Source organism: Phascolarctos cinereus, unplaced genomic scaffold, assembly GCF_003287225.1.
Source record: "Phascolarctos cinereus isolate Bilbo 61053 unplaced genomic scaffold, phaCin_HiC Scaffold_5;HRSCAF=322, whole genome shotgun sequence".
NCBI lineage: Eukaryota > Metazoa > Chordata > Mammalia > Diprotodontia > Phascolarctidae > Phascolarctos > Phascolarctos cinereus.
This window is the reverse complement of record NW_027555958.1, coordinates 175,341,687-175,369,022: the sequence shown is the minus strand read 5'-3', so window position 1 is coordinate 175,369,022 and position 27,336 is coordinate 175,341,687. Positions and strand designations below refer to the sequence as shown.

The following is a 27,336-nucleotide window of genomic DNA, read 5'->3' as shown; positions in this document are numbered from 1 at the left end:
AATTGAGATTCAACCTTATATTTGACTATTTTATATGCTAAATTCAAAATACAAATACATAAGATACTTTTTGGAGCTTTTCCAAAACCTACAAGCAATATCTGAAACTTAACATCTGGCATGAGATACCAGGTACCTCAGGATAAAGAGCAGAGCCAAGATTTCATGAATGGTGGTAAAAGTTTCCTAAGGAATATAGAAATAAATTATGTATCTTTCTATATAAAATCCTAATTTTGAGAATATTTCTAGGATATAACATTAAATATAGCAAAATCTCATTTGACTATAATATCTGAGAAATTGGATGGTTTTTCTGATCAAAGAGTATTAGGAAAATTCTTTTTGTTGAAAATGATTCTAAAATCATTATAAGCCACTGCCTTAGGATAATATGGGAAAATATTTAAATGTTTTTTGATGATTTAAAGGTCATCATTTTGGATATTAATTGTAATTAGTCTGAACATACTCTGGAAGTTTCTCTTCCATAGTCCCTTTTTTTTTTTAAAAGGCAACAAAATTATTGATAGCTTTTGCCTTTATAATTAACATCTTTCTTCAAAAGAAAATTGGAAACCAGGAGGGTGGTCAATCAGGCAACTTGAGAGTTCTTGAGGTAGCACAGTTATTGTCTTTGCATCTTTCTGGTACCCTTGACTATGTGCCCCCCCCCCCCTTCCAGCCTCTTCTAGTCAGTATAGTAAGTTTATAAGTAGCTGGTATAAAGTAGCAATAGTAGGAAGTAAGATTGAGATGTGGAACTTAGAAGTCTTGCACAAACTGTCCCAAAGATCAAAGGAGCATAATTTACAAATTGTTTCACAAGTTAACCAAAAATCACATTCTGGTAATATCTGCCAAATCAAGGGAAGCCATCTAGGCTTTCCTGTAAGGGCCTTTTGGTCCTATGATATGTAAATCTCAGATAAGTTTCAGACATCTGCAGGAAGACTGGCAGAATACCAAATGGTATTTGATAACTTTGAGATGATGTGGATATGTTAACTTTAAAGTGTCACTGACAACATTGAGATGATTTGGATATGTTAAATGAACTAACCCCAAGTGTGGCATGGATAAGAATCTGATCTCCCCCTCAAACCCTGTAAAAACAAGATCCAAACTCCTGCCCCCTGAGCACTCTTTCATCTCCTAAGGGTCCATGCTGTTTGAATGTTCCCAAATTGAGTCCATGGTTATGTGAGTGATTCTCCTAGTCTTTCCCCCTCTCCATCCCCTTCCCCACACTGCTTGCCTTCCTCCATCACTCCATCCCCATCCTCCCACCATCTGCCTCTGTATCCCTGTTAGGGTGCTGGTTTCTTGAATTTTTCTGGGAGTAGGTCTCTCCGCATCAAGACCTTCCTACACCAGTTCTTCCTTTACTCAGCTGTCAAATTGATCTTCCTAAAGTATAGCTCTGACTATATCATTTTCCCTCCATCCCACTATTAAATAAACTCCCATGAGTGCCAATTTAGGACCTTTAGGATCAAATATAAAATTCTATGGCTTGTATATTCTCTTGGCTTCACCCTTCCTCTGCAGTCTTCTCCCACCTTACTCCCTTCCATGTACTTTGAGATTCAGTGACACTGGCCTCTTTGCTCTTCCTCATATGAGACACTCCATCTCCTGACCCCAGGAATTTTCACTCTCACCTATGCCTGGGATATTCTCCTTCCTCATCTCTGCCTCCTGGCTTCCTTATTTTCCTTCAAGTTTCAGCTAAAATCCAATCTTCTGTGAGAAGCCTTTCCTGATCTCCCTTAATGCTAGTGCCTTCCCTCAATCGATTATGTCCAATTTATCCAGCATATATTTTGTCTGTGCATAGTTGTCTGCATGCTGTCTTCATCATTAGACTGTGAGCTCCTTGACAACAAGGACTGTTTTTTGCCTTTTTTAAATCGCCAGTGCTTAGGACAGGCACATAGTAAGCAGGAGCTTAATAAATGCTTGTTGACTTGTTTTTTGAATCAGAGATTCTCAAAATCAGAAGGGTCCTTTGAGGTCACCTAGTCCAACCTTGCTGGATTCCAAGCTGAACTTGAAAGAGAATCTTCTCTACAGCATCCCTCACAAGTGGTCATCCAGCCTTTGCTTGAAGGCCTCCACTGAAACATAGCCCATTATCTCCTGAAGAGGTCGACTGAACTTTTGCAGTGCTCTGCTTGTTGGGAAGGTTGTTTTTTTTTTTTAAACAGCAAACTTAAATTTGTCTCTTTGGAACTTTACCCATTGCTCCTCGTTATGTCCTCTGGCATCATGGAGAGTATATCTAATCCCTTTTCCACACGATGGCCCTTCAAATATTTGAAAAAGGTTAGCGTTTCCCTACTAATTCTTCTCTTCTTGAGGCTAACCATGCCTTCAGTTTCTCCTCAGGTGGAATGAAATCGAGGCTCTTCTACCATCTTAGCTGTTTTCCTTTGGAGGCCCTCCAACTCATCAATATCCTTTCTAAAATGGGATGCCCAGACCTGAACTCAAAAGTCTTATTGAACTATCCCCCCTCCCTAGTCTTGGCCATCATGCCTCTCAATGTACCTACGACTGTATTAGCTTATTTGGCTACCTAATCATGTTAACTCAAAATAAGCACGCAGTCCACTTAAAACCACCAGATGTTTTCCAACCAAATGCCATCTATCCACAAATTCCACACCCTGTACTTGTGAAGTTGATTTCAACCCAAGTATAAGACTTTACATTTATCAGTATCAAATTCCATTTTGTTAGACTGAGTCCAGTGCACTAGCCTGTCGAGCTCCTTTTGTATCCAGATTCTGTTATCCAGTGTATTAACTGTCACTCTTGGCTTCATGTCAAATTTGATAAGGATGCAATCTACAGATTTAGCCAAATCCCATCTAAAACGCTGATTGGCACAAGGCTAAGCACAGATCCTTCAGCTACATGAGTGGAAACTTCCTTCTAAGCTGACCTCAAACTATTAATGGCAATTTTTTTCGATCTGGACATCTGACCTGTTGCAAATCCAATTAATCGTCTATGGTGGAGTTCATATCTCTACATTCTTTCCACAGGAATACCAGGGGAAGGAGGAAGGGACTAAGTATCTACGCACTTACTATGGGCCAGGCCACAGGTGGGGAACCTGTGACCTCAGAGGCCATATGTGGCCAAGTCCTCAAGTGTTGCTCTTTGACTGAATCCAAACTTTACAGAACAAACTCCCTTAATAAAAGGATTCGTTCTGTAAAACTCAGTCAAAAGGCCATATCCAAGGTCTTAAAGGGCCACATGTGGCCTCCAGGCTGCAGGTTCCCCACCCTTGGGCCAGGCACTGTGCTAAGCACTTTTACAAATATTAATTCATTTGATCCTCACAACAACCTTAAGAAGCAGGTACTGATATTATCCACATTTTACAGTTGAGGAAATTGAGGCAAACAGAAGTTAAATGACTTGCCCAGGGTAATACAACTAAGTAAATATCTGAGGCTAATTTGAACTCAGGTCTTCCAGCCCAGTGCTCTACTGACTGGGCAATCTAGCTGCTTCTAGAAAAGCAGTCAAATGAGAGACACTGTCAAATGCTTTCCTATAATCTAAGCAAACTATACCTTCAGTGTGCCAATTTATTTATCCTAAAATTTATTTACTCTGCCCTGATCAGGTTTACCTTTTTTTTTTTTTAAAAGGAGTCCACATATTTAGGCAGCTTAAGCATAGGGGGGTAGGTACCTGGGACATATTTGTGAGAGAAATGCTGTGAAAGGCAGACTTACAATCAGAAGACCTGTGTCAGAATCCTAATGCTGGGGAAGGAGGAACAGTAAGTTCTGGACCTTCATCAAAGATCTTCTTACTTGGCCTTCTTTATCTACTCAGAACTTCAGGCTCCACCTTTTACACTCCAGAAGGACAACACATGAGGGTAGTAGCTGTAGTAGTACTAACCGGCATACAAAATCTTTTTGCTTTAGGTTGGCCCCAAATACGTTTCCTCAGCAGAGCTGAGAGCACAGAAAACTTCTCTTCAAGAAGGATCACAGTACCCAGAATTCTGGGTTGTTTTTGACCCCAGGTGGCCTTGATTCTCTTGTCCTTCAGTAAGTGATAGCAGCTGACATAATTTACTATTAGAAAACCTCCTAGTATTCTTGACTCTGTGCCAAGACCATATTTCCTGGCCCCTCAACCCTCATCCTTCCATTTTAAGTATTTGTCAAAGGTGGTTCAAATCAAGTCCTTTGCCTTCCTCAACCTTTACATTAGATAAAACTTGTTGAACTTTACATGAAGCTGATTGCTGAGCATTCAACTCAAGTGCTGCGTATTGGCTTGGGGCAGCTAGGTGGCCCAGTTCCAGGCCTGGAGTCAGGAAGACTCCTCTTCTGAGGTCAAATCTGGCCTCAGACACTTACTAGCTGTGTGATCCTGGGCAAGTCCCTGTTTGACTGTTTCCTCATCTGGAAAGCTGCAGAAGAGCATGGCAAACCACTCCAGTATCTTTGCCAAGAAAACACTACAGGGGTCACGAAGAGTTGGATATGACTGAACAACAGCTCAAAAAGAGTTCAACTCCTTTATCTGGTATTCAAGGCCCTTAATATTCTGGTATCTTCCTTCCCTCCATTTTTCTTTTCTTCCTTCCTTTTCTTCTCTCTTCTTTCCTTTCATGTACTCTACGCTATAGCCAAACCTGACCACTGTCAATCCTTCAAATATGCCCTACATTCTTCCATTTCCATTCTTTTGTTCATTCTGTTCTCTATGCTTAGAATGTCCTTTCTCTCCCTGCCTGGTGAATTCCTAATCATTCTTTTTTTTTTTTTTAAATAATTAACTTATTTTTAGTTTTCAACATTCACTTCTATAAGATTTTGAGTTTTAAGTTTTCTACCCCTCCCTATCCTACTCCCTCTCAAGATGTCATGCAATCTGACAGAGGCTCTACTTATACATTCATAATTAAGCATATTTTCACATTAGTCATGATGTAAAGAAAAGTCAGAACGAATTAAAATTCCTCTCATTAGAGGAACCACAAGAAAGAAGAAACAAAACAAAACAACAAAAGAAAAGGAGAGCAAATAGTATGTTTCCATATGCATTCAGATTCCATAGCTCTTTCTCTGGATGTGAATAGCAATTTCCATTATGAATCTTTTGGAGTTGTCTTAGATCCTTGCATTGCAGAGAAGAGCTAAGTCTATCAGAGTCAGTCACTGCACAATGAGGCTGTTACTGTGTACAGTGTTCTCCTGGTTCTGCTCCTTTCACTCAGCATCAGCTGATATGTCATTCCAGGTTTTTCTGAAGTCTGCCTGCTCATCATTTCTTAAGCACAATAGTATTCCATTACATTCATATACCACAACTTGTTCAGCCATTTCCCAATTGATGAGAATCCCCTCAGTTTCCAATTCTTGGCCACCACAAAAAGAGCTGCTATAAATATTTTTGTATAAGTGGGTCCTTTTCCCGTTTTTATGATCTCTTTGGGATACAGACCTAGAAGTGGTATTGCTGGGTCAAAGGGTATGCGCAATTTTATAGCTCTTTGGGTATAGTTCCAAATTGTTCCCCAGAATGGTTGGGTCAGTTTACAACTCCACCAACGATGCATTAGTGTTCCAATTTTCCCACATCTTTTCCAATATTTATCATTTTCCTATTTTGTCATATTAGCCAATCTGATAGGTGTGATGTGGTACCTCAGATTCGTTTTGATTTGTATTTTTCTAATCCATAGTGATTCAGCACATTTATTATGTAATATATACAACACTGTATTTTAAAATTATACAAATATTTCTGTCTTACCTCCTTATTAGACTATAAACTCCATGACATCATAGGGTCCCTTGTCTTATCTACAAATTTTATCTCCTTAGTAGGTGGCACCCACAGGGAAGTGCTTATTGAACTAATGAAATGAAATATGAGACAATTTTTAAAAAAGTAGTGCCTAGCACATAGTAGGTGCTATATAAAGGCTTATTTCTTCCCCTGCTTCCCTTATGGCAGTATATTGAAAGAGCACCCCATGAACGCGGTACATTTCATGTCACTGAATTACCTATCAATTTTTCCTTAAGCATGAACTGCATTTTGTCTGGACTAGGACTAGAGACTAGTATCTCTTGTGGTGGCAGAGCCTTCCTTTGCTGTTTCATTAAATCTGCCTCAAAGCCAGCACCGAAGGATCCACTCCTATAGATATTCAGTCTGACTTGGATGTGACTGAACCGAGGGATCCACTACTAGTGGCAAGTCTGGGTGAGAGAATGCGGTTAACTTCTTCTGGGCTTGTAAGCTACACCAGGTTGTGACTAAGAGCTTGGAAATTCAGCACATCAATCTGTTGTTGTAATTTTCCACTGAGGCACTCAGACACCCTCAACCCAGCGAGAAAGCAACAGAATCAGGCTCCCTGCCATATTTCTTGGAGGGTCTGAAGTTCTGACGGACTCACAGACTCCCCATCTAGTTTTCTTTATAGACAGCAGAAACAGAACAGACCGGTATCACAGGTCACTTGGACTGGGGAGCTGGAGGGCTTCTATCTACCTCTAGGCTTATTACTCCCTGGAGAACTTTGGGCAAATCACTCAATCTCCATGGTTCTCAGTTTGCTCATCACAGTGCCTGGCACATAGTAGGCATCTAATAAATGTTTATTGACTGACTCATCTGTAAAATGAGGTGGCTGGGCTAGAGGGCCTCCAAGGTCCCTTCCAGTTCTAAGATCTATGATCCTACAAAGGCATTTCAAGGTTAAGACGGCACCTGCATTGATATCCTGAAAACAAAGCCTTTTGAGTCTCTGGATCAGCCATCAGCTTTTGTCTCATTTCTCTGATTTCATGATTTCTGTTTTAGCATGCATAAGTATTCAAATCTATTTCTTATCTTTGTGAACAGAGTAATATGTGGCTGCTCAGAGTTTATCTAGTGGAACAAGTTTTTCTTTATGGGGGTTGGTAGGATTCAAAGTTTTCAATATATGTTTGCAAGCACTGTTTGGACAAGAGATTTATTTTGCACCTGACAGCTTCAGGAATCTCCACATATCTATTTGACTTTAAAATGATTGGCTTGATCATAGTCAAGTAATAAAAGGGAAGAGAAGAGAAGGGAATAAACATTATGGTGCCTACTATCTGGTAGGCACTGTGCTAAAAGCATTACAAATATCATTCTCATTTGATCCTCGCAACTATTATGATCCTTATTTTACAGTTGAGGAAACTGAGGCAGGCAGATGTTAAGTGACTTTCTCAGTATCACACAGTAAATATCTGAGACTGAATATCAACTTAGGTCTTCTTGACTCCAGGCCAAGTGCTCCATGCACTATGCCACCAGCTGCTTCTAATAATAAAGATCACAGTGTACTTTTTAGGCAAAGGTGACTAGGCATTTCCCAAACTTTTGCTAATTTATATTATTATACTGTATTAATAAGGACAATGAATCCCCAAGTGAACAAACTCGATCCACCAATGCAGGTCAGTTAGTACCTTCTCTGCTACTTAATAGTCTTTTTTTTTTTCCAACTTAATAGTCTTAGAGAAGTTAAGCGACTTGTCCACAGTGACACAGCCAGTATAAGGTGAAGGTCAGACTTGAATCCTCTCTTTTTCTCATGCCATTCTGTCTTACTACATTTATACCCAACTTAATTCAGTGAACTAAAGACAGGAGGTCATCGTCTGTCTTCTAGCAAAGAGTCAAGTACTTAATACATTTTGGTATCTGACCAAAACTTTGAAACAGAGGTGGCATCTGTCTCCTACCTGTAGCAGAGAAGTATGATAAAGCCAAGTGGCTTTAACATCCACTATTACATCTTGTAAAGAAGTCTAGGGGCAGTTAGATGGTGCAGTGGATAGAGCTCCAGCCTTGGAGTCAGGAGGACCTGAGTTCAAATATGACCTCAGACACTTGACACTTACTAGCTGAATGACCCTGCACAAGTCACTTAACCCCGACTGCCTAAACAAAAACAAACAAAAAAGTCCAGAAAATTTTTGGTGTGTGAGTGGGTACAGAGACACAAAGACAATATGCATAGATCATTATTGTTGTTTTTTTAAAATACATTTTAACTGACTCATTCTGTACTTTCAGTAGGCTGGCATGGATTCTTACTTGCTCTGGTCAAAAAAACAAATGTCTAATTCCAAAACTTACACAATACCATTTTCATCCTTAAAACAGATGAGTATTGAAAGCACAAAGAAAACATAAAGAGCTATACCTTCCTGCTAGAATTAAAAATACAAGTGTGTCTTGCTTTGCATGACATATGAGCGCCTGAAAAGTTACACGTACATCCAACCTCTATAAAACAAAATCATTTTTCAAATGCAATAGGAAAGAGGAATCGATCCTATGATAAATCTTTTGTAAGGCAAATAAGTACCTCTGCATCAACTACTTAGGATAAATCCGGATTTTCTCTCTTGAGCTTGGTTAAAACCGAGTACGCCTACGGAATAGTCTATTGCAGCCAGCATAGAATTAAGTGGCGTTTTGCATGTGAAAGTAATGAAGGAAAATTACAGCAGCTGTGGAGTGGACTTAAACATGCAGACTGTCACTGTTTCAACCAAATCTTGAAGGTGTTTCCAGAGTTAAATCTTTTCTTCTAGGAGTGGGAAGTGGGGTTGAGATGTGGGCTGCTGTGCCATAGATAGTGCTACAATCTCTTCAAAGAGATGTAAAGCACAGAAACAGAAGAGATTTCTCCTTTTGTGATCCATATTTCCAATCATATTGGAGTTAAAGGATCGATTAACTACATAGTCTTTTTCTCTCTCTCTCTCTTAAATTAAAGCTCTTAGGATACATTCGTTAAAATGCTTTGTGGGCTTTTATTATTTTTTTTCCTCATTGCCAAGGAAGCATTCTTACGCTATCTTTTACTTAGTTTTCAAAAAAGAAACTGGAAAAAAAAACTTACATGTAATTTTTCTAGGTCCTGTGCTGGCTTAAAGTCTTATGATGCAGGGAACTGGATGAATGGAGAAATGAGGCTACAGCAATCCATTCAGACATGGACCCCCAAAGCTTTGTGATGCAAACTGATGATGAATCAATGGATCTCCACCTAATTGGGGAGGGAAAAATCACTGATTAGCAGAATGAAACCCCCCTCATTTTCAGGTGAAATTAGTTCCTTGTTTCCCCCGTTCTACATGTGTGGTATTTTAACCAGCTCAAAGCCAGTCAAACTATAGTCTTGGTTAAAAACAATAGTAATAATTCACATTTATACAGTACTTTAGACAAGCAGCATGGTGGTACAGTGGATAGGAAGATGGACTTGGAGTTAGGACGTTCTTAGTTCAAACCCTGCCTCAGACCACTCACCAGTTGTGAGAACACGGTAAATTAACAACTTTTCTGAGGCTGACAGCTCTCTAAGGCTTACTTCCTAAAGGCTGTCCTTGCACTGAGGCAATAATAGATCCCTAATTTATTAATATAATACTTTCTGGTTTCTTAACAACAACCCTGTAAGGAACATACAGTGGGCAGAAAGTATGATCCCTATCTATATAGGACGAGGAAATAGGCTCTGAAAGGTTAAGTGACTTTTTCCGAGATCATGTGGATTCTAAGTGTTTGGAAGCTAGTTTTTAATGAGATTACAAAATCTGAGAGAAGTTTCTAGAGAAGCTTCCATCATACAAGTACGTACTCACTAGAAGCTAGCAGAAGAATCAGAGAAATAGAATGTCTGAACAGTTAAGGTGTTCCATCCTTTGTGACTTTAAGTGCTAACTTTTAGCAAGTCTGAGCGCAATTGGTGAAAAAGGTGTGTGATGCTGTAACAAGAAAAAAGTCAGAGGGCATAACTCAAAGTATTATCTCTTCTCTGATTCTGGTTTTAAATCTCAGAACTGACTTCTTTCTGTCCAAAGCTCTCATTTTAAAGAGTCCCACTATAAAATACTCTCAGAACCAATTATAAACAGGTGACCCCCACAGATAATAAACTAAAAATGACGCTTTCATTTTTCAATTACAATCCTTTCATTCTATTCTAATATTGTCAAACTTAACTTAAATTTCTTTAAAGGTTTTGATGGCTTGAATTTGTTCTCTGCTCTTCAATCCTAAAGAGTTTCAGGACAGAGCCAAGTGCAAGCTGGCATAACTTTTTTCCTTCCTCAACTTAGTAACTTAATGGTAATAGAAATCAAGATGATTAAAATTCAAATAATTATACTTATGTAGCACTTATAAACTATACTGAATAAAATAATGAATAATGGACTTGGAATCAGAGGACCTGGGTTCAAATCCTGCCCTTGCCACTTACTATTTATGTGACTTTGAATAAATAACTTAAATCCGGGCCTCAGTTTCCTCACCAATAAAATTTGAGCCCAGCCTCAGGTTTACTCTAGAAGAATGTTTTTCTGCAATATATGTGATAGGAAAGAAAAGGTCTAGTTAGACTTCTTTTATGTTATATTCTTTATGCAGAGAGTATATTGCAGATGAATACTAAAGTTTTGTCTAGCAAGGCAGGCTAAAGATGATAATCGTACTGAGCTTGTGATTTTATTGATATACGGAATCTTCCCAGTGAAGACACTCTCTTCACTGAAGTAGATCAGCAACTGCTCTACAATTTATAGTCTTAGAAAGCTGACTATAGCCTTGAGAGTCTGAGAAACTTGCCTACTTGTCATATAGTCAGGATGTGTTCGTAGTCGGTAATTGAAATTGGCTCTTTCTGATTCCAAGGTCAGCCCTCTATCCCCTATGCCATGCAGCTCCTCAAAAAATACAATAAAGGGTTAAAAACAAGACCTAATTAAATTCAACAAATATTGAGAGGCTCCCATGTTCCAGTGATGGAGCTAAGTGCTACAGGGATGTAACAATGAGTGAGATATTCCCAGATCCTTCCGTGGAACTGAAAATGTCAAAATCTTTTTACCCTGGACCACTTTATCCTTTACATCCTGAGGGCAGTGTCTCTCATGGGTTCACTTGGAAAGTTTATGGATATGGAAAACAGGGAAGAAAGAGAGGGAGAGATGTTACTTCATAAGTAACCCATCATACGAAACAAAACTGGAAAATTGCATGAGAATATATAAACAAAGTGTTATGAGAGAGAAGAGGGAGGGTCATTTCTCATAAAGGGGTCCCCAAGGCATGCTTCTAGGAAGAGGGCATTTGGATTTCAATAGGAAGAGATGTTGGACGAAAGTCATTTGGTGTTTAAGAAAAACAATGAATAAAGGCTTGTTGAATGAACAAAGGTTGGAAAATAGGGGCATGTTTTTAGGGTGGATTTAGTAAAAAAAACAAAACCTGCTATTAATTACTGCCAATCTGTACTCTAGAATTTGGGAAATAATATTATAAAGATGATTAGACCTGGGTTCAGAAGATTTGAGATCCAATTCTTCAATGTAATTAACCTTATGACCTTGGCCAAGTCAGTTCTAACCTCTCTGAACCTCAGTTTCGTCATCTGTAAATGAGAAGGTTCGATTAGATGAGCTCTAAAGTTCCTTCCAACTCTAAATCTTATTATCCTCTCTTAGCTTCTACTTGGGCTACCACAAATAATTATGGTTTACTTGGGCTACCATAAAACTCCATATAAACATGTGAGTTATCATCATTATCCACAACAGCAGTACTAGCAATAATAATGATGCTAAACACAGGCTTGTGCTAACAGTACTATAGAATCTAAGTGCCACGTGAATAATATTTCTTGGGGAAAATGTATTCAGAATTCTGACTTGGGATGTCAGGTAAAAGTCTCTCTCCACTGCAAGTGATACATTGAGGATCCAGCAAAGTGGATACGAGGGCTGGATGCTTTCCAATGGATCGAAACAGTGGCTTTAGGAGTGAGGGCTGGGCTTCTTAGCTCTAGTATTACTTCCAGATTGACATCTTTCTTTCCTTTAGCTGGTCACCGTGACTGGACTCACCTACTTTCCTGTTTACTGTCCTCTATTCCCCTAAGTTAACCTTCCTCTTCCGGGAAGCCTAGAAACTAAAAAAATGTCTTATAGTTTTCCCCTGTAACTGAAACAACCATATAAGCCCCCTGGGGTTTTCTAAGGCTTTTCAAATTTGTTAACAATAAGAAACAGAGAACCACTAAACAAACAACTCTGAGAAAGTTATCCCCAGTCCCTTTTCACTTGGCATTCCTAGGGAAAGACAGAAGACACAAAGGTGATACAGGTGAGTCTCTGAGTATTTAAAAAAGCTCGACTGAGATTTATCTATTGCCCAGAGGAAGCTCTAGGGTTAATTCTGGTGATTCTTGGTGTTTTGCCCCAGAATGAGAAAGGGAAATACCATTAATTGAGGTGAGACAGGAAGGTGAGTTCCTGTAGCCATCTGGCTGGGATAGTTATCCCCTGGCAACTGTTTGTCCAAAAAGGATGGGTGTGTGTGTGTGTGTGTGTGTGTGTGTGTGGTGTGTGTGTGTGTGTGTATGTGTGTATGTGTGCACGCGCATGTATGTGTGTGTACACATAGAGTTGGTGAAGGCCTACCTGTATATAAAATAACTTATACTATGTTATTGTTTCCTTATTAATTAGTCCTATTAAGTGCTCCCTTACGTAAGTCCTTCTAAAAAACAGATGAATTTATTTGTATTTAGTTCATCAAAACACCAGCCCCAGAACTGGCTGCTTTTGCTTACCTGGCAATTAAAATATCTGCACATAAAATAGTGATTTCTAAAGTACTTCACAAGTCTGTTCTCAAGACCAGGTATAAAGTTATACAAAGTTTCATTTATGCCACTGAACTGTTTAACAAATAAATACAGCTAAGGTATTTTCAGCTTAGGGCATCCCCCTCCCAAATCAGTAGAATATCCAAACTTAAGAAGTCCATATTATTGAGGTTTTTAATTATATATGAAGGATTTTCACAGAGAAGATGATAACCAGTTCCATAGCCACTGAGTATGGGTCGAGGAGAAATGGGATGAATGTAAATCTTCTATCAAGTCATGGTGCCATTTACAAAATGTGCACATTGAACCACCTCCTAAATCAGAATGGGTCAAACATGGACACACTTCACTAGGGAGTATATGTCTGATGCTACTTGGTTACAAGTTTTCTTTACAGCAGAAAGGGAAAGGAGGCAGAAAAATGACCATGACAGGGATCTCCTATTCAACCTCATACATGCTTTAAGCACCTACTATTTGTAGAATGGGGCAGCTAGGTAGTACAATGGAGAGAGGGCTGGATCTGAAGTCAGGAAGACCTGAGTTCAAATCTGACCTCAGACACTTAACTAACTGTGTGACTCTGGGCAAGTCACTCAACCCTGTTTGCCTCAGTTTCCTCATCTGTAAAATGAGCTGGAGAAGGAAATGATAAACCACTCCAGTATTTTTGCCAAGAAAACTCCAAATGGGGTCATGAGGGTCAGACACACAACGACTAACCAACAACAGCAAATCTGTAGAACTTCTGGGGAAGATACAAATTAAACACCCAATTAACAAGTATTTGTTAAGCATTTATTTTGCGCCAGGTAGAGAGGATAGAAATACAAAAGTGAGACAATTCCTGCCCTAAAGGAGTTTACATTATCCTAGGAAGTGGTGAAAGGGAATACTTCTTTGCAGATTAAGTAAATACAGGATTTGAGATCATTCTAGGCTTGGGGCACAACCTGTACAAAATCCTGGACATTAGGAACAGCAAGAAAACAGGTCTGCCTGAAGTAAAGAACGCATGAGGAAAGTGATGGGTCAGCAGCTTGGAAAGAAAAGCTGGAGTCAGAATCTTAAACGTTCTAAATGCTAAACAGAAGATTTTTTTACTCTATTCTAGCGACGATGTGGAGCCACTGATGCCTCTTGGATGGGGAAGTGACATATTTGAACGTTCATGGTATGGATATCACTTTGGCACCTATGTGAAGGATAGATTTGATTGGGGAAACAGGGAGACCAATCAGGAAGCTACCACAAGTCTAGGAGAGAGGGGAGGAGGGTCTGATCTGCAGCGGTTGTGGAATAAGTGAAGAGAACAGGGACAAGAGATGTGGAGGGGGTGGAATCGACAAGACTGCAAAAATCCACCATCAGAAATATAATCACCTGCTGCTTATTTATAGGCTGCTTCTGGCCTGGCAAGCATTTTATTTCCCCCCTTGTAAAAAATGCACTTGTTTCTTGGTCATTTCCCTCCTCATTAGCCTACCCAGCAGAAAGGCAGAAAAAGGGGAAAGAATGAATAAGAAATCTAATCAGACAGCCTTGCTACATGTTAGCAGCTCTGGTAAAAGGTCTGGTGGGGAGAATGTTGGAAGTATTGACTCATCAGTTCCCTTCACACCTTAATGAGGTTTGAGAATTGTCTGTGAATTTCAATGATCTATTCTAGTCTTATCCCATGGTTACCATGATAACGGTGAGTTTGGCTATAAGTCCCCAGCCTCAATCTTTACATTGTTCTGTCACCATAATTCAGGGAGTCTACAAGGAAAAGCAAATATAATTCTCTTTTTTAAAAGCCATTCTAGTTTTTGGTAAAACTAATTGAAAAGACTATGTGCTGACACAAGGAAGTCTTTGCCTGTCTTTGAACAAAAGGATGAAAGCTGAAATTATTGCTGTTTAAGAGGATTTTTTTAAAAGGACATGTGGCAGAGAAATAATAATAGCTCACAAATATAAATATACTTATACACAGATAAAGAACTCCATTGCTTACAAAGTGCTTTAACATACATAATTTCATTTGCTCCTTGCACCAACCCTACAAACTTAGCACAGTGCCTGGCACATAGGAAGCACTTAATGAATGCTTGTTCCCTACCATCCTTCTAGACAGGGAGTGAGATGAATATAATTCTTATTTAATGTTACCTAAGAGAAATTTAGTGAATTGTCCAAAGTCACAATACTTCCCCCACATGGCCTCCCGAAACCTGCACAAACCTCACATTTCTTTTTTTTCCTTTAAATACCAAGTTCTTCTTGGAAGAGGTAATTGATAACTATTGCTAAGAAAATGTGGATCATGGCCCATATGTTAAATTTCTACCCATGATTATCAAATTCTTGTTATTTTTTCTTTTATTTCTATAGACCTAGATTACTGGATGGAAAATGGGGCATGAGGATTTCTATGACCTAAAATAACAGCCAAGAATTTTCCTATGAGTAGCACAAATGCACTTGGTGCTCTCCTCTGTCTGTCTGTCTGTCTCCACTCCTCTGTCTCTCTCCTGTCTTTCTCATTCTACATGACCTATATGGTTTAATTTCTGAAGAGACAAAGAAGGAAGAGGGTTTAAGAAGGTAGGAAATGAGTAAAATAAACTTTCCCTAACAATTACACTTTGAAGGAAGAACTGTTTATAACCCAAAAGGTTTAAAGCCTTGAAGGCAAAGCCAAAACTGCATCAAGGAATTGGATCGTTCCTTTTAATTTATGGTGCTTCTGGGAAATTAATGTAGCATTTTCCTGTAACTTGCTACCAAATTACTCTCCTATCGAATGCAGTCTTACGTTTTTGTTTGATTGTGACATATATCACAAATGAAATTGATGATAATATGATGATGATGATGATGATGATGATGATGATGATGATAGCAACAGATCTCCGGCTTTAAAGGGGCTCATGAAGCAGCTTAGGTGGAGGACTAGATTTGCAGTTAGGGGGACTTGGGTTCAAATCATGCCTTTGACATACGATTAGGGGAAACTGCCTATCCTTCAGAAGCCTTACTTTCCCTCTCTTTAAAATGACGACGATATTATTTGTAGTACTTTTCTAAAAGGCCTCCTGTAAGACTCAAATGAGAAAATGTGTATAGAGATGCTCTATATTGTAAAGTCATATAAATGTTATTATGATGATATATAGTGGGCAAGAAACATGGCAATACTAGAGATGTTCTTTCTCTCTCTCCCTCTCCCTGTCTCTGAGAAAATGATTTCTTTGATTCTTCAGAAGGATCTAATCAATTTCCAAAATGGAAAAAAAAACCCACACCAGATACGCTTTGGATACCCAAACTGCACAACCAGCATCTGTAAGACCAAGTACAATCCTGGATTCTCTCATCTAAAAAAATATGCTTGGAATAAACCCACTCAGCTTCACTGCTGAACTACAATCTGTGAACAAGGCATGCTACCAAAATAAAAAAATGTGTCACTCGGGAAAAACTCCTTCCCTTCAAAGTCACTAAATACCAAAGAAGAAAAATATCACTTATGCTAAAAAGTATAAACCATACATAGCAATAAGACCATTACATTTACATTTTGTGTTCACATCTCCTCTCTCTGCCTCATAACAACCCTGTGAGATAGGTAGGACAGATGAGAAAACTGAAGTATGCAGAATATACACTGAATTGGGAACTGGGAGACCTGGATCCTTGCCTTTAAGCAGCAATTTGCTAATTCCATCCCAGTACTTGTTTGCTGGGTACCTTTTTTTTTTCTTTCTAGAGACAGGCACTAGGACTAAGGGGATTCCTGTTCCACCACTGGTTGGATTAGCTGACCCATTAGGTACCACTGTACTTCGGAGATTTTGTTGTTCATTTGCTTTAGTTGTGGCTTTGTGACTCCATTTGGGGTTTCCTTGGCAAAGATACTGGAGCGGTTTGCCAATTCCTTCTTCAATTCATTTTACAGATGAGGAAAGTGAGACTCACTAAATAGAGAAGTGAAGTGGGTTACTCATGGTCATACAGCTCGTTTATGCCAGCAGAGGGACTCAGACCCAGTTTCCCATCTCCAAGTCCAGTCTCCTCCATAATGTGCGCACTCCTCCTCCTTGCCTTTGTGTCCTGCAGAGCACCATTCTCTCTAAGGCACTGACACCTTATACAATTTGCCCCATTTTCTAGGCCCTGATTTCCTCATTGGTCAAGTACAGGGTTCTTTTCAGCTCTACTATTCTAACTTGAACGAGGTCACAAAACCAGGCCCTAATGACCCTTGGATAAGAACTCAGGTTATGGATCCTTACTTTGCCCTTTTTGCTTTACTTCAAAGGACATGTGACTTTAATGGTGTGAGTAGTTCTTCCACTGATGTACCTCACTACTCCTTCACGGCCAGAAGTTTGGGTGCCAAGGGATGACTTTTTGGTTCTAAAGAACTCTTATCACTCCACTATGGAGAAGGGCTGGATAACACAGCAGAGAGGTTGTGGTGCTTAATACGTTAGCTTAACTTGGATAGAAACTTGAGATTAAGTCAGAAGTCCTTTCAGAAGTCCTTTTCATTTGATCTGGATTGTAGGCAGGAGGCAATACTATCCTAACTTAGTCTGATTCTAGAACTGGGTCACCAAAGATATATGTGATGAGCAGATGTAAGAAATGAGACATCCACTTTTCAAAACTGGTCCTACACTCTGCAGGAGAGATGCCCCCCATCTTTCTTCCCAAATAAGACACTTTAAGAACCTCCTGGGTTTTTTTGTTTTTTATTTATTTATCTATGTATTTACTTATTTTTGGCCAGGCAACTGGGGTTAAGAGACTTGCCCAGGGTCACATAGGTAGTGAGTATCCATCTAGCTGCCCCCAAACTTCCTAATTTTTAAGGAAAATCTGTGGTTGCTTCCTTTTGCCCTTTCTGTGTTTGTTTCTATATCATGTATGTATAGCTTTTCTAAAGATGAACTGGTCCTTGAGGAGAGGAGGCCAGTCTGCATGTTATACACAACAGCCAAACTAATGTAAACAGTATATAAAGATGAAAGGTGGAAGCTCTGCTTTAGTCCTGACCAGTCTTAGATCACTAGTTTTAACCGCAAATAATAAGTCTCATTTAAAGTTGGGCTTGAAGAGAAACAACTCACAGCTTAATAGTCTTTTGATAATTGCAACTTAATTCCTCTATGTATATTATACACAAGCAGAATTACTATAAAGGAGAAAGACTTGAGTTCTAATTATCCCTCTGCCACTTACTATCCATGTGACCTTACTTAACCCCTCTGGGATTCACAGTTTCCTCATCTGTGAAAAGAGAGGACTGGACTAGATGGCCCTGAAAGTCCAACAAGCTCTAGGAATAAGGCCACTTCCAGGCCTGGAGTCAGGAGGACTCCTCTTCCTGAGTTCAAATCTGGCCTCAGACACTTACTAGCTGTGTGACCTTGGGCAAGTCACTTCACTCTGCCTCAGTTTCTTATCTATAAAATGAGCTGGAGAAGGAAATGGCAAACCACTCAAGTATCTTTGCCAAGAAAACCCCAAATAGGGTCATGAAGAGTTGGACATGACTAAACAAAAACAAATAAATACTCTTAGTGATTCCAGGCCCTCTACCCACAGTGCCAACTAGCTGCCTTTAGCTCCATGGTCCTACGAAATATCTGTGTATATGTAAATGTATTATGAATGTGTATTAGATTGTAAACTCCTTGAGGGCAGAGACTGGTTTTTGTTTCTTTTTGTATCCCCAGTGCTTGGCACTGTTGTTAATGTTAACACTTAATATTTGTTGAATTGAATTTATATTATATATCTATATGTGTGTGTTTGTGCATATGTATATATACATACATATATATGTATGTATATATAAAATAGAACATTCACCTCCATTCTGTAATGATCACAGTGGAAAGAGCACTTAAAATAGACCTAGGGTTTAGTTTCAGCCTAGTCACATAAGCTTGGGACAATGAGGGAAGTCACTTCACTCCTTGTGCTCTAGTTTCCACATTTATAAAACAAGAATTCATAGGATTGCAAGGGGCAGGGTGTCCCATAGCTCTCAACTCTAATTAATATAACTGACAATATGCTCTATACTCTGATACCTGTGAGACTGCTTCTTTGATTGAATTATAGAGTCAATCAACCATGGACATAACACTAAGGGTGAAGAAAGCCTGGACGTCTCTATTGAATCAGTCAACCAGAGGTGTAAATTAGATACAAACTGAATGAAAGAAGATGACACCATATAGGAAATGTCTTTTGGTTGGTTGAAGAAAATCAGTTAGTGCTCTGGGGGCTGGATAAAACAGCAAGTCAGTTTTCAGCAGCTCCCCACCGAGATCTTGAGATGGAGTAGCTTGGGGATAGAGGGTGAGAAGAGACTTCCTGTCTCCTTCCCTTGATCAGATGATAACCTTGTGAACTTCAAAGTGAAGACTGGGACGCCTTTCAGAGTAGGTAGTAGTATCCTTAGAAGAGCAGTGGCTAATAGCAGTGTCTGTGTTAAGAGGTGAGGACAGATTATACACAATGAGGAAGAGTAGTTTTCAGGACACTTCAAAGGTACTGGCACTTGGAGAGTCCAGAAAATAGTTACACACACCTCAGGGAGTTTCATGAGGACTTCATGAAGGAAGAAAAGGGCTCCTGATTACGAGAAGCTAGGAATTACCCCTTTGAAACATGCCCTCTAAACTGGAGCCTACCTTGCATGTACAAGGAAAGAATGTGTCACAGATTAGGCGGATGTTTTTATACTAACTGTTGATAGTTGCACCAACTAGTAAATGTCCCTTTCTAAAAGCTAATCAATGGGGAATATATAAGATGGGAACTTGTGAGTGACAGTGCTAAAAATCCCAACCTCTCAGGGTTACCCCTAGCAGTACGAGGGGAGTGGTAGACACTGCCCCCTGGGAATCTAATCTACAGTAGGAATGAGGGTTGGGAGAGTGATTCCAGAGGGGGTGCTATATTCTCATGGGAATGATTGCTTAAGGAGGCCTTAAAGATCTAATTGAGCTCCCTCATTTATAGATGTGGTAATAGAAGCCAGGAGAGGCTAAGTAATCTGCCCAAAGTTATAAGGTAGTAAGTAGCACATTCAAGATTCAAATGCAAGTCTTTTGAATCAAAAGTCAAAAAAGCAATGTATATTGCTTTTTCTACCATACTGTGCTGCCTCTTCAGGTTAGACCAGATGAATACCAAAGTTACCACCTTACTCATGGAGAACTATAACGACCTTCTAGTTGGTCCCTCTGGCTCACCTCTACCTATTCCAGTATCTCTACCACTCAGCTGTCAAAATTATTTTCTTCAAACTATATCATGCCCCCATGTTCCAGGGAGCCTCCTATTACCTTCAGAATCAAATATAAATTCTTCTGTTTGGCTTTTAAAGCCACAACCTGGCCCAGCCTACCTCTATTGCCCCTTCATGCATTCAGCAGTCTAGCCAAACTGACCTTCATGCTGTTCCTCATACATGACACTTGAACTTCTGTGTCTTTGCAATGGTTCCCTCTCCCAGTTCCCCTCCCCCTCCATGCCTGGCATGTCCTATATTCTTATCTTCAATTGTTAAAATCCATGGTTTTCTTCAAGCCTTCACCAAAATGCTACCGCCTTTTCTGCCAAGTATACTTTGTAGTGTGTGTGTGTGTGTGTGTGTGTGTGTGTGTGTGTATGTGTGTGTGAGACACTTTTGTGTATACTGCCTCCCTGATAGAATGCAAGCTCCTTGAAGGCAGGGACTACTTAATTTTTACCGTTCTATCTACACTGCCTGGTACATAGTAGGCACTTTAAAAGTCTTGTTGGTTGATTCCTCTAAATTCTCCTTTATTTTCTTCTGAAATAGTTCATATGTAAGGCCACTGGTCATCAACTCTGGAACATGACCCAAATTAAGAAACACTGAGAACCTATTCATGACTTTTTGGAAAGCAAAGAAAACAGAGTTGGGGGTAGGAGGAGTCAACTGCTAAGGGGAGAAACAAGTTTCCAGGACTAGTGCCTGACTCACCTATAGATAAAACAAAGATGACAACGAGGCCTTCTATGAGCAATAGTGACTCAAAGATGGACAAACCAATTACAAGCTCAGGCATCACAGTAGTTCCCACTGATGCCCCAATGGGAGACTTAGTAGCTTGAGATATACCACTCACATAACTAAGTTAAGCAAACACATGTATGAGGAAGGAAAGAAGGAAGGAAGGAAGGTAGGAAGGAGGGAGAGAGGGAGGAAGGAAAAGGCAAAGAGAGAAGGAAGGAGGTAAGGAAGAAAGGAAAAGTAAGGAGGAAAGGCAGGATTTATTAAGTGCCTACTGTATGTCACGACCTGTACTAAGCACTTCACAAAGATTATCTCATTTGATCCTCACAACCCTGGGAAGTTAGTGCTATTATTCCCACCTTATAGTTAAGGAAATTAAGGCTGAATGAGGTTAAATAACTTGCCCAGGGTCACGCAATTAATGTCTGAGCCAGGATTTGAACTCAGGTCTTCCTGACTCCAAGCTCCATGCTCTACCATACCACCTAGCTGTTTCTAAGGTATAATTATAATGACAGTAATAACAATAATACCATTTATGTGGTGTTTTAAGGTTTGCAAGGTACTTTACATACTAATTTAAGGCATCATTCTTACTACATGTGATTGGTCCTTCAGTTCCCAAAGACTAGAAACTCTTGAACTCTTTACAGCCTACAGAGTAGACTTCTTCCTGGGGTTTGGTAGTCAATTGGGGCTACCATGCATGCTCAGCAAATTTAGCCCTACTATATAATTTTAAAATAATTATTTAAAAATAAAGTTAACAGGTTACTTGGGTACTGTGACAGTTTATATATGTCAATTTCATCATTTAAAAAAAATTAAGACCGAGGTGGAGCCAAGATGGCAGAGTAAAAGCAGTGACTTGCTTGAGCTCTTCCCCAAACCCTTCCAAATACCTGTAAAAAATGGCTCTAAACAAATTCTAGAGCAGCAGAACACACAAAAAGACAGAGTGAAACAAATTTCCAGCCCAAGACAACCTGGATGTTGTTTGGAAAGGTCTACTGTATACTGGGTGGGAGAGGAGCACAGTTCAGAGTGGGTGCGCAGGTAAAGACCAGGCCTCAGTGAAACTGGAGCAGGTCTCAGGGGACTGAATCATGAGCAGTTATGGTAGTTTCCAGACTTCTCAACCTATGAACACCAAAGACAACTTAGAAGGTCAGTAGGAAAGGTCTGTTGGAATACGGTGACAAAGAAGCTCAGTCCCAGACCCAGTCCTAGTGCAACCCCAGGGCACAGATTGCTTCCAGAGCTCTCGGCCCACAGATGGAGGGGGAATCGTGTGGCTGATCAGAGGGGGATTGCAGGGATCTCTTTGCTGGTGCTGATGCAGGATTCTCTTGCTTTGCCCATGCCTGAATCTGGGTCACAGTTCTGGGTGGCAGTCCTGGGGTGAAGAGGAGCACTGGCATGGTGGAGCTTATAGTGGTGGTAGAGAGGGAATCTTCCTCACAGTTCCAAGGTAGAAAAGAGTAATTGGGGTCACTCATAGACCAGAGCACAGGCCAGGAAAGGGGTAAACACCTCGCTCTTGATCATACCACCTTGAAAGAATGGAAAATTACAGGTCCCTAGAAGTATCTCTGAAAACAGCTGCACAAAACCCCTGAAGCTTGGGACAGTACATTCTCCACACTGGAAGCAGACCCCTACCTTAACAAAGAGTTTAAAACTCAAGTAACTGGCTGCGAATGTGAGCAAATTGTGCAAAAAAAGTCAGACCACAGAATCTTTCTTTGGTGACAAAGATCAAAATATGCAACCAGAAGAAGACAACAAAATCAAAGCTCTTAATCCAAACCCTCCAAGAAAAATATGAATCAGTTCCAGGCCATGGAAGAGCTCAAAAAGGATTTTGAGAAGTAAGAGAAGTAGAAGAAAAACTGGGAAGATAAATGAGAGTGATGCAAGAAAATAATGAAAAACAAGTTAATACCTTGCTAAAGGAGACCCCCCCCAAAAAAACACTGAAGAAAATAACACCTTAAAAATAGACTAACCCAAACAGCAAAAGAGGTCCAAAAAGCCAATGAGGAGAAGAATGTCTTCAAAAGCAGAATTGGCCAAATGGAAAAGGAACTCCAAAAGCTCCGAAGAAAATACTTCCTTAAAAATTAGAATGGAGCAAATGGAAGCTAATGACTTTATGAGAAATCAAGACATTGTAAAATAAAACCAAAAGAATGAAAAAGTAGAAGACAATGTGAAATATCTCACTGGAAAAACAACTGACCTGGAAAATAGATCCAGGAGAGAGAATTTAAAAATTATTGGACTATCTGAAAGCCATGATAAAAAAAAAGAGCCTAGACATCATATTTCAAGAAATTATCAAGGAAAACTGTCCTAATATTCTAGAACCAGAGGGTAAAACAGAAATGGAAAGAATCCACCAATCACCTCCTGAAAGAGATCCCCAAAGGAAAACTCCTAGGAATATTGAAGCCAAATCCCAAATTCCCAGGTCAAGGAGAAAATATTGCAAGCAACCAGAAAGAAACAATTCAAGTGTTGTGGAAATACAATCAGGATAACACAAGATTTAGCAGCTTCTACATTAAGGGATTAGAAGGCTTGGAATATGATATTCCAGAGGTCAAAGTAGCTAGTATTACAACCAAGAATCACCTACCCAGCAAAACTGAGTATAATCCTTCAGGGAAAAAAATGGTAATTCAGTGAAATAGAGTTCTTTTAAGCATTCTTGATGAAAAGACCAGAGCTGAACAGAAAATTCAACTTTCAAATATAAGACTCAAGAGAAGCATGAAAAGGTAAATAGGAAATAGAAATCATAAGGGGCTTATTAAAGTTGAACTGTTTACATTCCTACATGGAAAGACGATATTTGTAACTCATGAGACCTTTGTCAGTATTAGGGTAGTTGGAGGGGAAATAAGTTATATTTGTATATAGACAGATAGATAGATAGATGATAGAGGGCACAGGGTGAGTTGAAGATAAGGGGGTGACATCTAAAAAATAAAATTAAGGGGTGAGAGAGAATTATACTGGAAGAAGGAGAATGGGAGAGGCAGAATGGGGTAAATCATCTCACATAAAACAGACAAGAAAAAGCTTCCGCAGTGCTGAGGAAGTAGGGGAAGGTGAATGGGAATGAATGATTTTTATTCTTATTGGATTTGGCTTAAGGAGGTAAAAACGTACACACTCAATTGGGTAGGGAAATCTATCTTACCCTACAGGAAAATAGGGGGGAAAGAGATAAGAGGGGGGATGATAGAAGGGAGGGGTAATCAGAAGCAAACACTTCGGAGGAGGGACAGGGTCAAAAGAGAGAATAGAACAAATGGGGGGCGGGACAGGATGTAGGGAAATACAGTTAGTTTTTCACAACATGACTACTATGGAAGTGTTTTGCATGACTACACATGTATAACCTATACTGAGTTGCTTGCCTTCTCAATGAAGGTGGGTGAGGAGGAAGGAAGGGAGAAAATTTGGAACCCAAAGTTTTAAAAACAAAGGTTAAAAATTGTCTTCACATGCAACGGGGTATAGAAATCTATCCTGCCCTATAGGAAAATAGAAGGGGAAGGGGATAAGAGAAGGGGTGGTGATAGAAGGGAGGGCAGGTTAGGGGAAGGAGTATTCAGAATGCATGCTGTCTAGGGGTCAGGGGGAGAAAATCTGGAACTCAAAAATCTTGTGGAAGTGAATGCTGAAAACTAAAAATAAATAAATCAAAATAAAAAAAATAAAATCCCACCTCCTACAGGAAAAAAAAAATTAAGACCATCCTATTTTAATGGTGTTTTATGCATTCAGGTTACAAAGCTTTAATGTAGTCCAATGTAGGGTTGCAATAAAAAAAAAGAGATCAGAGACTACTGATTCAGGCATTTCTAAATGATTCAATGTCTTTTAATGTTTAGGCTTTTCTCAAACTCTCCATCCCTTTTCAGATTGTCTCTTTTAGGACCACATTAAAATGGCAAGAGAGTAAAACTCAGTCCTTCAAATAACTGGGTTTTTTTTTCTGTAAAATTTTCAACATGTTCACTAGAATTCTCCCTGGAGAATGTGGGTAAGGAGATATATGATGCTACACTAAGCCTGAAAGCACTGCATTTTCATTTCTTCACATTTACTGTTAGAGAAACCTGGGGAAAGTTTAAAAAGATATTTGAAGAATTAGTTTTAATTTTCTGGCAAGTCAATCCCCACTTCCCAGACGTAGGTAATGACCTGCACATAATTCCCTTTTGTATAAACTTAAGTTTACTTAGAAGAAAAAGCCACTGGGGCTAGCTAGCACTTTTAGCTGAGAAAAAGGAAACAGTATTTAATTACAGCAACAGTCATGTATCTTAAGAGTGGGTCTTCAGCTGCAAACAGTGGGCATGGAAACTTTTGTGTAAAATCAGATATGAAATGATCAGGTTTTCTAGAAAGTACATCTTACTATGAATATTGCTGATTGCATGCTTTCATCCAAAACTAAGTTCAGCTAAGATTTTCTTGGGAGTGCTAATGGGATTTGAATAGCAAAGCCCTATTTGCCCTCCTCCAGAAAACTGCAGTTATGGGTATTTTTTATCTGTATCTTAAATCTAATACCAAAAAGATAACTTCAAAGAAATCTTGCCCCCAATTCTAATAAGAGAAGAAAAAAAGAAACACCCTTCAGACCTGTGTTCCTGTGTCTTCCTATTTGTTATCAACATTTTCCTATCTCCACTCCTCCCATTGTCTCCCCCCCCCCATTTTTTAAAACCTCATTTAGATTTTCAAGGGAAACAAAATAGGCTGGTGGGTGGGTGGGGAGGGATGCGGGAAGGAGGAGGTGAGACAGTTCATCCTTTCGTCTCAATCTGAAATTGGGCAGGACTTTGCTAACTTTAAAAGATATAGGCATACCAAACAGAAGGTCTGGAGTTAAGCCATCTCCTTCCATATCATTTTCAGCTCCTATGCCATGGCCTGTGGGAAGCTATCTATAACATCCATAATTGTTATCACTCTCTTCCTAATCTTCTAATTATAGTGTATATTCTTATCTCTTTACATGTTATATTCCCCTAGTGGGAAGCTAGGTGGAGTAGACTGCTGGGCCTGGAGTCAGGAAGACATGAATTCAAATTTGGATTCACAACACTTACTAGTTGTGTGACCCTGGGCAAGTTACTTTAACCCTATTTGCCTCAGTCTCCTCATCTGTAAAATAAGCAGGAGAAGAAATGGCAAACTGCTTTAGTATCTTTGCCAAGAAAACCCCAAATGGGGTCACAAAGAGTTGGACATGACTGAAAATGACTAAACAACAACAATCCCTTTAGTAGAATGTAAGCTCCTTAAAAATTTTTTGTCTTTATACAAAGTGCCTAGAACAGTGCCTTGAACAGTGGATTGGACTGCTAGATGACAGGCTGACCATCATGTTTGAATCTTCTCTGTATACCAATCGGAGTGAATACTGGCGATATTATTGAGCTACCTTGACCTCCTAGGTTTAAGACCATACTGGTTTTTCTTATGGTTTCTTATGGTCGAGACTACTGATTTACAGGACTCTAATCTTCTGCCTACTTGCATACACATCATCATATCCACTACCATCACTGAATTCCACCAAACTTGACTGGAAAAATGAATTACACACCAAGAGATTCGGCAAGAGTTCAAAACTTGGACCACAAGTTGACTGCATCATAGGATAAAATCAAATCCCAAAGATTTTACTCATTCTCGAAACTACAGATAATTAAAAGTTTAGTGACAACTTTAGATCCAAATGTGTAGTAAGTTGTGAATGGAACAGGAGTCCTTGTTAATATCTATGTGTGCTAAAGGTAATTGTCATGAACTTCATGAATTGTAATGTCTGTAGTCAGAAAGGTTTTTAAAGAGAGAAGAAAGAACTGGTGTCAAACACTACTTTCGATGAACCACGATGAAGAGGATCAGTAATTCCACTGAAAATTGAGATTAAACAATAAACCAAGGGATTATTCTATTTATTGTAGGGAATGAATAAAGGTACCACAGAATCTCAGAGCCTGGTGAGTCTTTTCTTTTTTTGTCTCTGTGGCTTAGGATTCCCTAAGCTGCTAGGAAATACAAGTCAAATAGGAGAGAAGACATGATAACAAAAATAAAATAAAAAAAAGTTAAATTTCATTCTCTCAGTTAAAAATCATTATCTCAAAAGTTATCAATGGTCTCTTAATTGCCAAATCTAATGGTCTTCTCTCAATTGTCATCCCTCTTGACCTTTCTTCAGCCTCTAACACTGATGCTCCCCCTCTTTTCCATAATACTTTCTTCTCTCTAGGGTTTATTGTGATACAGCTTTCTCCTGGTTCTCCTCCTACCAGCCTGGCTGCTCTCCCTCAGGCTCCCTTTTTGGATCCTCATCCAGGTCTTATTTACTAACTGTGGTTATACCTCAAGACTCTGTCCTGTGTTCTCTTCTTTTATCCCTCTATGCTATTTACTTGGTGTTCTCATTAGTTTCCATGGACTTGATTATCATCTCCATGCAGATAATTTTCATATTTATTTATCTAGCCCTAACCTCTCTCTTGACCTTCAGTCT

General features: G+C 39.4%; 1 protein-coding gene across 2 annotated transcripts in view; it reads right to left on the bottom strand.

Moving 5' to 3' along the window:
* BACH2 (BACH transcriptional regulator 2) overlaps positions 1–27,336 on the bottom strand; it is a 412,299-nt gene that overhangs the window by 165,348 nt on the left and 219,615 nt on the right. Inside the window, exon 3 of one of the 2 annotated variants that reach the window (XM_020963049.2) lies at positions 8,945–9,091. The exons of the other annotated variant lie outside the window; for it this stretch is intronic. The gene's annotated coding sequence lies outside the window, so the exon portion shown is untranslated. The remainder of the gene's footprint in view (positions 1–8,944; positions 9,092–27,336) is intronic. 2 annotated transcript variants of the gene reach the window in all.